The sequence below is a fragment of the Varroa destructor genome, unplaced genomic scaffold (assembly GCF_002443255.2).
Source record: "Varroa destructor unplaced genomic scaffold, Vdes_3.0 BEIS01000001.1, whole genome shotgun sequence".
In the NCBI taxonomy this organism is placed as follows: Eukaryota; Metazoa; Arthropoda; class Arachnida; order Mesostigmata; family Varroidae; genus Varroa; species Varroa destructor.
The window spans coordinates 66,631,282-66,648,212 of record NW_019211454.1 but is presented as its reverse complement, the minus strand read 5'-3'; the positions used below and the strand labels follow the sequence as shown (position 1 = coordinate 66,648,212).

General features: G+C 41.6%; 2 protein-coding genes and 1 long non-coding RNA gene across 3 annotated transcripts in view; 1 reads left to right on the top strand and 2 right to left on the bottom strand.

Annotated features, from left to right (window-relative positions):
• The window catches only part of LOC111255518 (uncharacterized), a 185,383-nt gene that overhangs the window by 125,756 nt on the left and 42,696 nt on the right, over positions 1-16,931 (bottom strand). The window lies entirely within an intron of this gene.
• LOC147759001 (uncharacterized) lies at positions 3,692-16,916 on the bottom strand. Its single transcript, XR_015317158.1, has 2 exons — positions 16,800-16,916; positions 3,692-5,121 (listed from the first exon to the last, which is right to left on the bottom strand). It is a non-coding gene; the product is annotated as an uncharacterized LOC147759001 (long non-coding RNA).
• Positions 15,804-16,931, top strand: part of LOC111255520 (uncharacterized) — a 31,927-nt gene continuing 30,799 nt past the window's right edge. Inside the window, exon 1 of the mRNA XM_086974916.1 lies at positions 15,804-16,609. The gene's annotated coding sequence lies outside the window, so the exon portion shown is untranslated. The remainder of the gene's footprint in view (positions 16,610-16,931) is intronic.

Sequence of the window (16,931 nt, the reverse complement as noted above, 5' to 3'; positions counted from 1 at the left end):
ATGCGCACATGGTGAGAACAGAAGTGGACAAAGAAAAATAGAAGTTTTCTTCTTCTTCTTCTTCTTCTTCGTATCGTATCGTATCGTAGATGAACGATATCAAACCGTATCGTATCGTAGATGAACGATATCAAACGGCTAACTATGGCAGGGAACTTTTACCTACTGACTGATGTATGAATTAATAGAGCAAATAATTTGATATATATATATATATATATATATATATATATATACACACATATATAAATTAGGGAAACCGATTGTTTTGTGTAACGGGCATGCGTTTGTCCGCTAATTCTGATAGCAGAAGGAAGCCAGGTTTTTTCTAAAACAAAAGAACAAGTTTCTTATGGCGAACAACCCGGCATCGTTTTCCAAATTTAAGCGTAGATCAGTTAATTATCTAATACTTCCGCGCTAGACAAATGCCCGCCAAGATAAAAAAAAATCGCTTATTTCCCGAAAACGGACGGTCTATGTATATAGATATATATTATTGCCAATTTTCATGTGGCCTCTGCAAAATATGAGAAAAATCTTTCGATAGATGCAGGGATCCTCAATAGGGCTTACATTTAAAGGACTCGTAAATTCACCACAGTGGTTCAAGAAGCCATTTTTACAGGCCTAGGTCCTTAACACAGAAATGAAAATTGCCGTTTCAACGGGGAGAATATCAGTTGGTAATTGGGTCATCTAAGTAAGCGCCAAAGGTCAGTCTTTTTTCTGTGGTTTTTGCTCCTTTGGGTTTTACCGTTTTGAACCCTTGATTTTTGTGGAAATTTTGGCCTGTTATCATCCGTTAGATTTTTTTCTATGGGCTGAACTTAATAGACACTTTTTAGTGTAGTTTCGCTTTTTTTTCACACGTTAGTTTACATATATCGCTTGACGCTCGGTTACTATAAAAAAGTTGCTTCCGCATTCAAGAAGCAGTATTTTTAAAACTAGATAAGGGTTATATTGAAGGACAACAATTTTCAGGGGCGACATCATGCATTTACAAAAACATCTGTTGGAGCATGTTTTTATCTAAATATGATTTTAGAGACAAGTATAAGAAAGATAAGTGTGCCTACACTTCATACCTGTATATATTGCAGTATATGCAACTTTGATTTATAGTTGCAATGGGTTAATCGATGCATGGCCTGGCACTCAGGGTGGAAAAGGTCAGTGTAGAACGCACGCATAATGAACGCTTACCACAATGATATCGATAATTACTGTCTTTGATTTGTGACGGACGCTTTTTTCATAAAAGCGAAAACGTAAATCAATTTTGCCGACGAACCCGCAAATTGTGCCGCTATACAGAAACTGCTGTGTCGAAACTGATTACTTACGAATCAGATAGCTAACTAGGTTATTCAGTGCTGTTTGCTGTTGGATAAAATCAAATAGACACTTAGTATGGGTGTATTGAATGTACTCTATATCGCATACTTTTCTTTGATTAATTGGCCAACAAATTTTCGGACCCGAAAAGCTAGCAGTAACCCCTAGTCCTGCCTGTAGATGCATAAATTACTAGTTATACTGTGGCAAGAATTTTTTTAATAACATTTTGCTGATTCATTTGGACTCGACGAGTGACCGTAATAAATAATGTATTCGTCATTTTTATGGCTGACATTGGCGTGTGGGGCTTTCGAGATGCGACTTTACGTATTGCGCGGATGTACAGCCGTACGTTAAGCTGCAACGGAACTCTGCGACATGAATAGGACACTGGAACGCAATCGTTTGAGGATTCACTGATATCATTGAAGCAGCTGTTCTGTTTGGCACTTGCTCGATCGGTCGGTCTGTGCCTGCGATTTGTTTGCCACTTGCAAAAGAAAGCTACGCAAAAACTGTTTCAGCTCAACGGTTGTACCGATGACGACGGCAGTCGTGGCAATGGTTGAAATAGCTAAAGTAACAGACTCATGTAAGATTCTCCATCTACTCAATGTAGCGATAGCTCCCTTCGACTTGTGTTTGGCAAACAGCGATCAACGTTACGACAAAACGTAAAATAGGGATTGCGTCGGCAAATTTCATTTAACCGTTAAATCTTTGCAATTGATCAATATAAAACAACGCTAAAAACAATCTACTAGATAGCCGCAGAAGGAAAATACGAAAATTCTAGGTATATAATGACGCTATATTACTTGATTACTGATGATTACTTGATAACTGTAAACCGTCAATGCGTTTCTTCTGATTTCTGGTCCGAACCAATTTCGTTATCAGTTGCAACCAGTCTCACTTATGTAGTAAAGTAAAACGCTATTTGTTAGACGATTCTCTCTTATCGCTATTTTTATTTACTTCTAAATGTGATCATTGTCAATGAATCCCACAATAGATACGATACACATTATGTTCCTGAAAGCCGGAGAGTCGCTGTGAATCTTATCTGAATTGTGATGATAACGGCAGATTTTGCTTTAGCAGTGAATTGGCAGACACAGAAACCAGAGTTCTACATTATTCCGTTTGTCTTCAATCGAGTTGGCTAGATACAGCGAACAACGGGGTGAATCGCCCTTTTCTACGTTTTACGTACCGTTGATTCGCTCGCTGATCACGGTGCACGATATCGTGACGCGACCTGACTTAGCTACGTTGACCGGCAGGCATCTTAAGCTGCCTTCGGAAGTTCGTTGATGGTACCGCACGTTGGCTCTTCGTCATGCGACCACCAACAGCGGCAGCGGTCGAGGCCGGAAGAAGCTTCTATATACACAGACAGGCTTTAGCACATAGTTGGATGCCCTATCGCGAATCAGCCCTATGCTAGAATGGCACTGCTTATCATAGAATGGGTGAATGTAGTCGCGCACCGACTATGGTGGCATTCTCTAATGAATGCCTACTTTAAGAAGAAATCCCAACGTTTGCTCCCGTCGAATCGGTGGTTTCCTCTTTAACCGAATTAAACGTCGCTTTAGCCACTCGACCGCACGAGCGACTGCCCGTTCAGTTGACCAGTGATCTGGCCTTACGACGACGGATTTTGTGCAGGCATGCTTACGTCAGCCATCTTTCGTTAAAATGTTGAAACAAGGATGACAAAAAACATGCAAAGCCAAGAGCATGGCAGCCACCATGTCAAACGTGGAAATAAAAGATTAGATGAAATAACCGTGACATAGCGGTAGATCAAAATTACGGACTGATTTTAAGCTGGAATGAATATTCTATCATAGCCTTGTACGTGTACCTTTTTTATATGCCTATCATAGCATACTATTAGCTGGGATTTATACGTCGCAGTTCCTATCTCGCATTGTTTGTCCCATAGTCCAGAAGAAGTAATTCTGAGATATATTCTCAAGGTATACATACTCTTAAGGCTAAATCAAACTATTGGCTACACTTGCTTCCAGTTTCATTTTTGTAGATTGATTTCCGCTCACTTGTGCTCCTATTTCGGTGCCAGCTGAGGCTTTGGCAATCAGGCGCGCTTTCTAATAATACTCTTCTCTACGCCTAATTACATTATCCTCCCAGATGAATGACCACATATAAAAGAGGAAGTTCTAAAATTGATGACCTCAATACATCGAACCTTCACTATAAATGAGCATCGTTTCCATTGCTTCATTAGCCTCATTTTTCTTGCTCTAATAGGCGACAGTGCGTCTGTTTGCGATGAGTTCCTCATTTAAATGGAAAAAAGAAGACACGAGAGGACTAGCATAGCGCAAAGTATATAGCACCTCTTTATTATTATTATTATTATTATAGCCGTAACAGAGATTAAACCGTTCTAGCACTAATATCTGTAGGTGATTACTCAGTTCCCAGGTTACTTGCGCTAGTAGTTTGTAGTGGGTTACTGTCTCCTCCGCCCGACTTCATCTTTGATTACCTCCAAAATCGTCAAACCGAAAATGTCTCACGTTATATCTACGTGCTGCTGCTGCTGCTGCTGCCATTGTTTTGGTCGGCCCCAAATTTCTCTTTCTCATCATTTACCCTAAAGAAGCTAATCGTTTCGTAATAGCCGTAATCGCTGCCAACTCGTGTGACTTATCGCCCTATCCTCACACCGTGGGGTACACCTGAACTCTATGGATGAAAAGTGTGATAATTTTTCTATTTTTTTTTTTTGACACATTTCACCGTTCTAAAAGCTATTTCGTTTAATCGTTTGACTGTCGTAAAGCCTTTACACTATGCGCTAGGTTGCAGCCTAGTATCAATGGTTTGAATTTTCCGCCGACGATGTCAAATGTCTCTAACAGAACAGCGACGTTGTTGAATTGGCTTTAATGCGTCAACAACACAAAGAAACGACTATTACATCCAAGCTAGCTTTCTCCTCGGGATGAGCCAATGGGCTAAAGGACAAAAAATAAGCCGGACCAAAAATATGAATAAAAATGCAAAAAGCAATAATCTCCTCTGTCAAGCAATAGGGAAATGGGAATATACAAAGAATATTGAGCTTTTTTGGATAGTACCACAAAAACAGCGAAGTTCCAAGGAAAAGAATACTCGAGAGTTGCGTCCCTATCCATTTCCACTTGTGTCGGACATGTGGGTTGTTATAGTTCTTATGACAAGCCATCGCTATAGCAGTGCCGCAATCTACCGCATGAGAGATGCATAACCATCGCTGGGCGTTTATGTTGATCTATGTGCGAGATGTGGGTCGAAAGGGTTCGTATATGCACGAATGCCTAAACGTGTTGTTAGAGAATAGTGGTTAATAGTTACTCGTAGAAGTTTTCAAGTTATCGATGGTTTCAGCTATATACAGCTAATACAAAGATCAACAGAGTTGCTTTTCGATGTGAAGTAACCGAAGAGGAATAATGGCGCACAGGCCACTGGTACTAGAAGCGTTTGCGTTACAGGAATCGGGTCCGTAGTATCGTGCCTATTCTTATAATAATGTCCGATGTTATGATATACAAAAAAACAGTCAAAATTGCTTTTATCCGTATAGCGGGTAATCCGCTTTGGTGTTTCCCGCCCACATTATTCTGTGCCTTCGATCTTCAGCTTTTGACAGAGTTAGCTCTTAAGGGATACGCGACCTTGTTACACATTTGCAAAGGAAGGACCGACTCTCGTCCTAATTATCGACGCGGCTACGAGATGACATGATGGCCTCATCTGTAATAGATGATTGCCATTCCGTACATTAGTCTGATGTGCTATTTTCGTTGCTGTATTCATTCACCTTCATTAAAATCTCGGATCATCACAAGCATAACAACTGATACTATTGCACATAGAAGTGGTGGTCACCTAAATATACGTGGGGCATTCGTTGACTTCATTTGTCGCCGCCATAAACGTCGTATACACGCCGTTATCCGTCAGCGTAGGTCATATTGATAATCTGCATTTTATCTAATCAGTGAATACCGCTGAATCAGTTAATTGACGGTCGTCATCAGCACTATAATATGCAATAACGATAACATGGCGTCATTGTTTAGAAACGATAAAAAAAAAAACGAATTAGTTGCGACGGGAAGGATCCTGTCGAGTATACTGAATGATGATTATGTATGATGAAAAAAAAAGTCTCTGCAAACGGAACTGTCCAAACTATGGGTTTGCGTGCCCAGTGCTGGCCAAACTGTACTCATTTCTCTTATAGCCACCCTCAGCTACCAGACATTATCGATGGACAGCTGAATATCTTCATGCAATCTAACTAGCAACGATGCGAATATGCTAGCATCTGGTCAACAATCTGCGATACGGTTTCTCGCCTCTCAGACGGTACCGGTCTAATAGTTTCGAGGTTTCACAAATTAACTTACAATAGAGCTAATGACTTTCATGCTTTCCTGTAAACATGAAAAAAAGAAACAACCACCCGCTGGTGCATCGAATTTGTCATCTAAATACGCACTCTCACATTTCACCAAAATGTTCTCGATATTGATTAAGCTGTAAGCATCGCGCAGATGTTTTAACACCACAGATTTTTATCTGATCCAGTAGATCAGGAGGCCGCTACGATTGCTGGCTGCAGGAGCTAACAGTTCATGATAAACAGCATTTCATCGCTGAACGCATCCCGACGCAAGCCCAATGTTAATTATTTCCTTATAACAACTCATACAGCATCTTGTCTCACAAGTTAAAGTCACGAGACCCCGTTTTCAACTCGCAACTTCTCGGAGCTATATATGCCAGCCGGGCTAGTTCATAGGATGGCAAGGTTTTAAGTTTACTGCTCACTGGTAAGCCATAACTGCACTGTTACGTTGCAAAAGTTTCCACTATGATTTCTCCCCAGTAAACCCCACTGGGCTACCTCTTTCGGAGGACTGACAGCGTGTCGGTCCTCCGAAAGGTATGTCTGCAGACAATTACCCCCTTCCTCCCGATCTAAATAGATGTAGAGCGCGCTACACTTTTACATCATCTTATCCCATATTCCGTTCTTGAGTCCCACACAAAGACGAGCCAACCCTGTAGTTGCTGAGTAACCAGTTAACCCATTAATTTAATAGCCGACAGGTCATCTTTGCTCTGTTATATACTAATCATAAAAACCTTCGCTAACGCTAGAGAAAAGTAAGCATAAAGCATTACTCAATGATCACCACATTCTAATGGCATCCTTATATATTCCAGTCGATATAGAACAATGATAAAGGATCTAATACTACGGTTATGAATATTTCCAACAAGAAAATTAACTATCCTATTGGGATTCTTCCGTAACTTAGACTGAAGTTCTCAGCATACGATTATACCGACGTTGATGTGTTTCAACCAGAGCAAGGCTATTGATTGCAATTCTGATGCGCGTGCTAACAGATCGTCATGTTTGACCTAACGTATATTATAATACGTTGCTAAAAACTAGCTAAATCGCATGATCTCAAAATTTCTTTGTCCTCTTTCAACAGTGGCAATCGTCACCTCGACATGTATTTTTTTTTGCGATTTTTACTATACTCGTAGGAGCTACTATGTCATATGTAGAAGGAACAAATTCATATCATTACCAACCGAACGATCTATCGTTCAAGCTTAGTGTGAGAAATAACTAGCATCGTAGAAGAAAAGAGAGGAAGAGGAACGTAATCATTAACAATTTCCTTCGTTCCGTGAACTAGTGCTTGGACGGTTCCAACTTCCGCTGTCGGTGCTATCGATTATATCCTCTCTGTAACCGAGTAAGCTACCGAAACATAACGCTTACGGTAACCGAGATTCGCGTTCAGATTCATCAGCTATCGGAGCGTCTTACCTTGCTACTAATGCAACAATAGCAGAAGCGGTAGCGAAAAAGCAAACACTGCCAGTTTCCGTAGAGTCAACGTTAGGAATAGGGACCACGCACAATTCCAGCGCACAATGGGCGGGACAATACTGACAAGCTTGTCCGCTTAAAGAGCGCGCCCAGACGCTGACGGCGTTGCCTCTGCTCGCTTCACTTGCTCCTTTGTTTCGTAACCATATTCTATATAATGCATTCCTCTGATGTTCGAACAAGATCTCTGAGTGATATACATATGCATAACAAGGAACATTGTCGGCCAGCCGCAAGCCATCTATTTGCGGCATCCCTCAGCAGCAATGTTATCGCACTAGGTAACAATAAGGATGGACTTGCGGACGTTTTTGCACGGGAGGTGATTAAATAGGTTGGTGTTAGCTAAGATTTCGACCGTTCGGATACGTCATTACCTCTGGCGTGTATTCACGTACCTCGAGAAACTTTCATCAAGTCAACTTTTGTGGGTGGGTGCCCTACTTTACCAACTCTCTGCCTCTGGACCAATTGCATCGGGCCGATTTTGATCAACTCGTGCATGAACTTGCCTTTTAGACTAACAACGACTCTGCGAATATTACACACTATAGGTGAAAAATATGAATAAGTTTAAAGTTAAAGCAAATACTTATTATTCCAAATGGCGTCGGCAACACATACCTTTCGAATAATAAGGACAATAACAATGGGATTGCTAGGCAGAGGAAAACACGGCCAAATTTTATGCGTTTTTCCAGCTCAAGCGTAAAAGGCAAATATGCATCTAATATATCTGATAGACGCAGCGCAATTTAAACGAATGAGCAGGGGCATGGTATAAGCTGTGGGTAAATAAACAAAATTTTAAATCTACACTGCACGACTTTTACTATCAGAATACTTCGATGGAATGCGACTCATGGCTCTATACACGAAGATCGGAATAAAGCTGGACTGAGGGGCAAATTAATTCCAACAAATGAATTTAATGAAAGAAGTTCAAATCACTGACACACATTTCCATAGAGGTAACATAGCCAGTTATATAATAACAGAATAGTGTTAGGTAAAATGGCCACTGAGAGGACTGACGCTATCGTCAAGGTTGCAATCGTCATGGCGTTTTCTAATTTTTTGGAATCACTGTTTTTACGGCTGAATCAAAATCATACGAAATCTTTCAGTAATTTCCTTTCTGCAAATTATTAGGCCATAAAGGCCATATTGGTTCAATGAAATTTCATTGTTCCTAGTGGCTGAATCGGCAGCTTTCAATAATCATCAGAAGATCATATCACTCTCGTTTTTAGGTTGCCTTTTTTGCGAGCAAGCGCTGAGTGCTAGTACAAGTGACCGCTTTTTTCCCCATCATAGTTATAATATATAGACGACGCTCGAAACACGAAGACAAATAATTTCCTTTTCGTTTTCTGATTGTTTTGACGCAATGGGTTCGCCGCTTGTATCCACGAATAAAAGTCACTTCCAACCTCGTCATGTGTTCCTATACATTCACGCCATCGATAGCATTGTTCTCTGGATCATCTTCATTGCTGTTACCAGGATAATATGTTTCATAGAAACAATGCGCAAGAAGATTTTACGACGCAATAGTCGCAAACCCATTGAGTCAGTTATACATATGTATGCAGGGTGTACCAAAAACATGAGTTTAGTTTTTATTTACATGTAGTTAGTACATGAATCGCAAAAAAAAAACGTGCAAGAAATGTACAACTTTTCGTTCTGCAGATGCTCGAAAATATTGCTACGCAGATGAATACATTACTAATATTATTGACCTATTAATTCACAAACTTCAAATTCGTCTACTTAAGGTAAAGGAGGTCCATTGGCAACGGAGCGGGGTGGTTTACAGGATCTCTTTATTCAATCTACCTTTTACCGGGATATGTCCTCTATGTGTCACGACAATAATGGACAAACGCTTGATCTTGTTGGAGATAAAATGAATCGAAGTCGTCTCGATTTCGTTGTAGTAATTATTTTTCGTAATAATTCGAGTACGAATGGTTTAATAAATTATTGCGTACACTTTTTTTAGGACACCCTATATACATACACTTCGTCCACAGGTATCTAATAGATAAGAACCTGAAAGAGAAAGAGAGTGCGAAGAACAGTGAAAAATGGAGAAGCGAACGCAGGAGACGAGACTGATGCGATGGTCCAAGCAGAACTTCGTTGCTACTATGTAATCTATTTACTGCCGGAAACAGCGTATTGCTGTTATTATAGTTGTTGTATTCTGAGATATTGGCTGCGAACTATTGGACGCAGACGGACCGACCATAACTGAGTCACTAGCGTAAGTAGGACCAGCCAACATCAGTAGAACTGTGCTCATCGAGATGCTGCAACCGAATAATTACAGTTATGGGGAGTTCTTGCATCGCCATTTTGTCGATTGCTTGTACCAAAGCGAAAGCGAACCCCGGCGCCAAAGCTGAGCTTCCACTACAGCCACGCGCACCGACAGCCAGATCATGGGTCAGGCAGATGTCGAGATGTTTAACTGGGTTATTATCTGTTGAAATGAAGATGGATTTTTCGCTGTTGCTTCTTGTCAATCCCCCATCCGTGCTGAATCTGCGCGTACGACGCTAGTATTTGAAAGCCTATTCGTTTTCGCCGCTACCTGTTATAGTGTCTCGCAGTTTATCCCTCTTATCGACAACCGCAGTTGTTCACTGTAGTTCTTGCGGTCGCGCTCAAAGCATAAAAGAGTCAACGCTACGACCTCGATCGGCATCATCATGATCATTATCACTAGTTTCGTTGTCATCAAATCGTCATCGCGCTAGAGTCAGAGTCATCGGATAATGCAAGTCATACGGCAGGTACACTAAGACGGGCTAAAGTGGTACTCGACCCCCCCCCCCCCCCCGGGGGCTCGGGCGTCAAGGCTTGACCCCTATACTGGCAGTAGCTGTTGTCGCTATTGTCGTCACAGTAGCCGCCGCGACGAACTGAGCGACATAAGCATCACCCAATTCAAAAGGATGATTCAACATCTGTGTGCGCTCGTTTGTTAAAACGGGAGGATCGTGTCGCTAAAGAATAAGTAAGAAACGAATTTATTGAGTGCATGGGGGTTTGTATGGGATATCCAAATGGCCTCACTTTCAGTTGCAGCTGGACCGATGACAGCAGTGCAAGTATGGCAGGACAAATAACTAAACATAGTAGCAAGTTACTCACTGTTATGTGCTAACATGTATTCATGTTTATTCGGTCGGCAACGAAAAATACAGACATTCAGAATAGCAGTTCGTCTTTCTTTTCTTTCTAAGTACGAAATTTCGTTTCTGAAATTGAAATTTTGAGTCCCTTCATCAGTTAATCAATTTTGAATGCTGTGTATAGGGGAGTCTAATAAATATATATTTAAAATTACGTGCAGTTTATTTAGATAGCGAAATCCATGTTCAGCCTCGATCTTCAATAATGTAAAAGTTGGAGATATGTAGTTGATGATATTGCTATTGCTATATAAGATGATTTTTGTGTAGGGCAGAACGCGATATATTTGAAGATCAGTGATAAAGATGAAAGTAATTTCAATAACGATCCAACTTTGAAGTAGGAACGTAAAAAAGCCGATCAACAGGATTCTGTCATGACGGTTATGAAATAGAACATTTGCACGCACTGCGGACGCATAATCAAGGAGTAACCAAATCGATCGCGTCCAAAGACGGGTTGGCCAGCGTTCTTTAGATTCGGCTCGTTCACCGCCCACTCAAAAGTTACAGAACACCAATATCATTGCTACTAAAGTTACGTTAGCTGCTTAAAGCTAGTTTCGTTTTGAATAACGTTTCACACCCGAAGGGTAAGATAAGAACTTATCTGATGCGAGGCTTTTTTCTGTTCGCTACTGGTGGTCGAAACAATTGTATGACCTATCAAGCATTTTAGTATTTCTGTGTTAGACTACTGCCATTGTCACTAATGGCAAACAATTTTAGATCATGAAGAAAGGAGAAAAAAGAAAACGAACGAGTCCGTTAATGTTCTTAGCAGTTTACGACGTCTGCCATGAGCGCTATTATGTAGCACATGCCGTTCCTTCTTAAGGCACCACACAATCGTGTCGAAAGCAGGCGAAGGTCTGTCTGCCTTGCCTCCCAGTTGCTTCTATGTATCGCCATCGACTCCTGGCTAACACTCAAACAACGTAATGCAAGCATCGAGCTGTCGATTGTTGTTTCTTCTATTTCCCGAAAAAAAATGCAGCGTGACCAGCTTCCACGTAAAAGGTTGTGTTTCTCTCTTGAAGGTGGAGGTAGTTCGATGGGCCTCCTCAACGTATATAAGTGAAGGCGATAAAGTTTCAAAGAACTGAAGTGTAGCTTTATAGCAGTGCTGATCATATATCCTCGAAAAACATCCTTTTAATATCAACCCGTCTAGCACTGCCATGCCATATCGCCCACTACCAAGCCTTGGACTATAGCAATTTGATATAATCAAAACTATCAGGTAACTGACCGTAACTGACAAACGTATTCCAAAGAAGGCTGGTTACAATGATGCGTTGTGGATCTGATAACGTGCCCAAATAAAGAAAGAAAAAGTACATTGAAGCGAGGAATAAGTCATGGAAACGAGTACATCTAGATGCGTCGTATAGATTGACTCGTTTACCACGGTCATAAATGAAGTAATGTGGAGTCTACGTTCGTATGAGAATTAATTTTAACGACTACAAGAAAGGAACGCCACAAGTGTCGGCGCTGAGAGGTACGCATAACTGCCAAATAAGATGACTCATGCCACCTCCACTAAGGCTATAAAAACCATTCTCATAAAAAGAACAACAAAGTAGCATTTATAATTAACTTAGCGAGTAGTTTGAATGATTACATTTTGTACCTTGAGTGGTACAAAAAAACAGAGCAGGACTTCAGTACACTTTCGTCGGGCTGCGCCCGTCCTCTAGTAGGCCACTGCTTGGTTGGACATCCGAAGCGGGGCCTGACATTGATGCTATAATTTGCTCTTGTTCTAACATGTGTATCCTCACTTGCTTGGCTAGCGCTCGGCAGGATTTTCCAGTATGGAAGCCAGCCATCTGATGGCATGCCTAGTGGCGATGCTGGGCGTAAAACTCGAAACACAGAAGATCCTCCAGTATATCCAATATACAATCTATTGCATACAGGAGTATTAAAGAAACAGAAAAAGCCACTCCAGTTTGAGTTTGTTCACTAAGCAGCTAACGTAGCAAAAGGATTTCAAATGGTAGTTCTTCAATGGTAGATACTACATACTCTCCATGCACTTAACAGCCGTAGGACGTGACTTGTTTGCCGGAGCTGGTTGAAGGCCAACGGCCAGTTGGCCAGTGACGACTTTCACCAGAGGCCGATACAAGCAGACGGAGAAAGACACAGCAAACGAGATATTACAGAGAGAATCGTTCGCTCTATTAAGGTGATCCTGATTTATAGAAGCGAGAACGGGCATAGCAAGAGCAAAAACGAATGGGTCAGCTCTCACCGTTTCTCCACCGGCCTTTTCCTTCAACAAATCCGGACGACGTCGATGAGCACTTAGGCCATTTCCAGAGTCGGAGATCCGTTCCCTCTTTCCGTATACTTTTCACTAGTTTCCCTGCTACGATGCGGTCCCTACATGATTTATTTCGCGGACCACCGAAGTTCCTCGAACTTCTCTATTTGCACCCACTCTTTCAACTTTCAAGCAGAATTTCTGAAACATCGCTTATGTACTCCGCCAACGAGTTTAACTGTCTTGACAGGATGCAGCGGCTTGTCAAAACTGAAATTACCCTTAGTTACCAGGAAGGCGGCATTTGCGTCGCCTTAAACAAGTCTATATATACGTATTATATATTAGTAGCATGTTTAGGCATAGTTCTTTAGGAACTATAGACATACTAATTAGGAACATATGATATGGTGAGTATCCCCTAGTAGCTGTTGTGTATTTCTGTTTTTACAAAACTGCAATTATCGACTTTTGGTTAGTCTTTTTTTTTGTATTTAGGCGCTCTCGATCTCAGCTATTTCTTCCGTCACATTTTTGAGGGTTAGCGACGTTTTCGAAGAAAGAATTCCGAAGTACGTTGGTGATACTTTGCCATTGGCTGATGGTTAACTATTTAGCAATTAACATATTCTCACCTACTCCTAATGTAAAAGAGTGCCGACTTTAATCAATCAGATCTACTCTTCTTGTTGTACTTGGTATACAACGTATCACAAACACTGGCATTTAGTTAGGCACTGTATGAAGCGTAGTGCTCGTCGAGATATATTTTTTACGGAATTTTGAATGTAATGCGTCATCACATTATATTGGTATAATTTCAGAAAAAGTTGAACTTAACTTTTGAGCTTTATCAAGTAACACAGCTGCTACAACAAGCGTTTCGAAATTTAAATGTAACTATATATAAGAACGGAAAATGGGATGTGTTTATAGATCAGCATGTACCTCATTTGTTTCGAACAATAGGGCAAGTCTAATTAATCTATTGTAGACCAGATATAATACGTTTGACACAGTTTAGCCATGGTTCGGCCAAGTTGAATAGAAGTGACCAATTAAGTTTAAGCTATAGTTACTATTCAAGCAGTAGCTCACCCTTCAAGTCATAGTGACTAGTAAAAACCAACCAACATTGCATTAATCTTAGTATGTCTGATATAGCTGATTAAAGTAACAATAGAAGCATTGGGCAAATTCACAATATTATGGGTGTATTATGTTCCGTATCAGTGTGGCAGTGTACAGATTATAATGTATAAGGAGTGCTTGGACGGTTTTTAAAAATTAGAGGTCACAATTCTTTCGTCAGTCCCCGCTCGGCAATGTAGGCGATATGGAAACGTATGTACAGGGTTTTCTCTAGGCTGAATTTTGCTGCTAGTGCAGCGTTTCGTATCATCTCATCATCGTTACCAACAACCTCTTAGTTTGAGGCGCTAACTAAAAATTAACGACAAGCAGTGAATAACAGCAGTAGTAGTACTTCATAGAAACTAGAGAACCTGTTCTAAGGCCGTCCGCACAACCCATAGTGGGGTAGATAACGAGACGAATCTAGCAGTAGCAAGACTGTCACTAGCACAAGCTGCCTATTAACTTTTCAAGATGGAAAAGCTGCGGGCGCTTCGAAGTCGCCAAGCAACGGCGGCAGGGGTGATAGGAGTTTCGTTGTCTCAAATGTTGTATCGTTGCCCATGTTAATACGCACTATCTCGGATTAGGATAGAAATATGGTCAGTAGCACGAAACTGACCATCCAGGCTTTTCCGGCACCAACAGGAAAAGAAGACTGCTGCTGCCGCTACCTCCGCATGGACAACCGAGGCGGCGATGGCGGCACCGGTCCAAATAATAACACCAAACGAACGCTGTAGACAAAGAATAGATGGGGGGAAATGACTCTTGCCCGGGATCACGTGTGGGCCACTTTCTGGGAGAACGTCTAGACGGGACAACAAGATATTCGAACGCTGGAGCATCGAAGACTGTTGGAGAGGCAGACACACGGACGCAGCGAAGAGCACCATTATTTTAGCTGGCATAGATAGCATCAGAAGGAACCAGCGGGTGCCTTCTGCTATTTGCCTGCCCGACTGCCCATCGACAGCAACGGCACTACCCCGAACAATGATGACGAACTTTGACTATATTTTCAGTTTCTTTCGTTGTTGCTCCGCCCGGCTTATAAAACGACAGATAGAAGGTAACCGGAGAAAAAGCGTTTGCTGCAGCCTTCTTCCTGAAATGTTAAATCAAATGGCTCAGTCGGCAGGCTGGGAACTTGACCAACAAGCGTATAGCGACAATCGGCCAGGCACCAATCCATTCTGCCGGACATACCCATGTTGTACATGCTATGATGACGTGGAATATATATATACCTAAATCCATAATATGCAGATTTAATAATAATGAACATACGTTCCCTATGTTGATTTCTCACACATACAGGCATAGCGCGTTGACTGAATCTATAGTGAGTGTGAGCTATTCGAAGAAAAAAAAACAGGAGAAGAAGGATGATAATGTTCATGCAGATTTTTTCCACAGAGAACTAGCCAGAATTACTTTTAGACTGAGCAGGAAGCAGAAACTAAATACAGGAACGCTTCCGGAATGAGGATTACTTTCACCACCCGCATCTATTAGTATTAATATTTTTTACGCAGTACGATTTCGTGCATCATCAATACAGCCGGCAAAAGTAGAATATTCATTCGGCAAACATCTTTTTTCGGCTTTTCTTTCGCTAGTGGTAACAAACTTCATTTAAGCGCACCGTAAATATTGTGTTTTCGTCATGCTAAGCGCCGTTCCTAAGGAGAAAGAACTTCACATATCCTCTCCTGACATTTCCTACAACTTTGTTGGAACGCTGCTACCGTTGACGCGCTGCCTGCACGCTTCGAAGAAGATCAACAACCTGACCGCCGCGTTGTGAGGGGGACGCGCAAGACCGATGCAGCCGACGTTGCTGCCATTAATATTGATGTCACCGTTGCTATAACTGAACGTCTGCTTGGCGAACAAAAGCATTGGCACCCAATACAAATAACAACAACGGCAAATAGTATCTATAGCTAAGGTGCAATTGCCGTTGTTGCTGATTTTACTATAATAAAGTGCTAGTAACAAACTAATGCTTGCTAGGGTTTCTGTCTCGCCCAGTGGATGCTACCAAAAGCCTGCTATCGGCTAACTGGGCTTTACCCAACGCCTGTTTCAACAATGATACTGTCACCCACTACCAACTATCGGAACGAATGAGTGCGACTGGGAGCCACTACAATCGTCCGATTGTACCTCAGCGACACTGGTGAACACATGCGACTATTGGCTCTAGCTAGTACGTCGAACCGCAAACGCACGGACGCTTATTTATTACCCTGAAAAACAGGCAACAGTAGCATTGCAATAACAATAGCGCCGGCGACCGATCTCTTCATCGCATATGAATTTTTGCCCAATTCCTGTTCTAGTTGGGAGGTAGTGAATAAAGCAACAGCAGCGCTAAACGATGAAACAGTATGGAAGTACGATGAACAGTTTCTGCCGTAATCTAATGTCATAAGACAGAAACGGGGTATTGTTATCTCAGCAACAAATCACGTCGGTAGAAGCGGCAGCAACAGGCGCTTCTCTATCGGCATATGCAGAGCTTACAAGTACCAGCTTGATATGCCTGACGTGTCACCCGATACGCTACAAACATGCGTCGGCCTGCGGCCACCGACTCCTAAATCGACATGATTCATCATATCCGCAACACATGTGCGTCCCTATTGTCAGTAGTCCTATAATTTGCATCACTCTCCACGCTCAATGATAATAGTCGAGGTGAGCATTGGTTGGGGCCGTTTTGGAAGAGGTCAAGTTTACTTCCATTGATTGCAGCTGAAATATTCAGACATTTATTTCATACTGGCTTCTATATATTCTTGCTTTTTTTCACAGGTTTATCATTTACAAATTAGCTGTTGCTACCGCTGCTGCTGATTGAACTAATTTTAAAGCTTAAAAAACAAACTTTTCGCCGAAGATCGTTTAGCTAAATGATCATCACAATCATCACGGATTATTCTTTCTTCTGCACTGAATAGGCAAATGCATCGTTTTACTCCACCTAGTATTCGGTTCGTCTGCTATTGCCGTGTGTCAA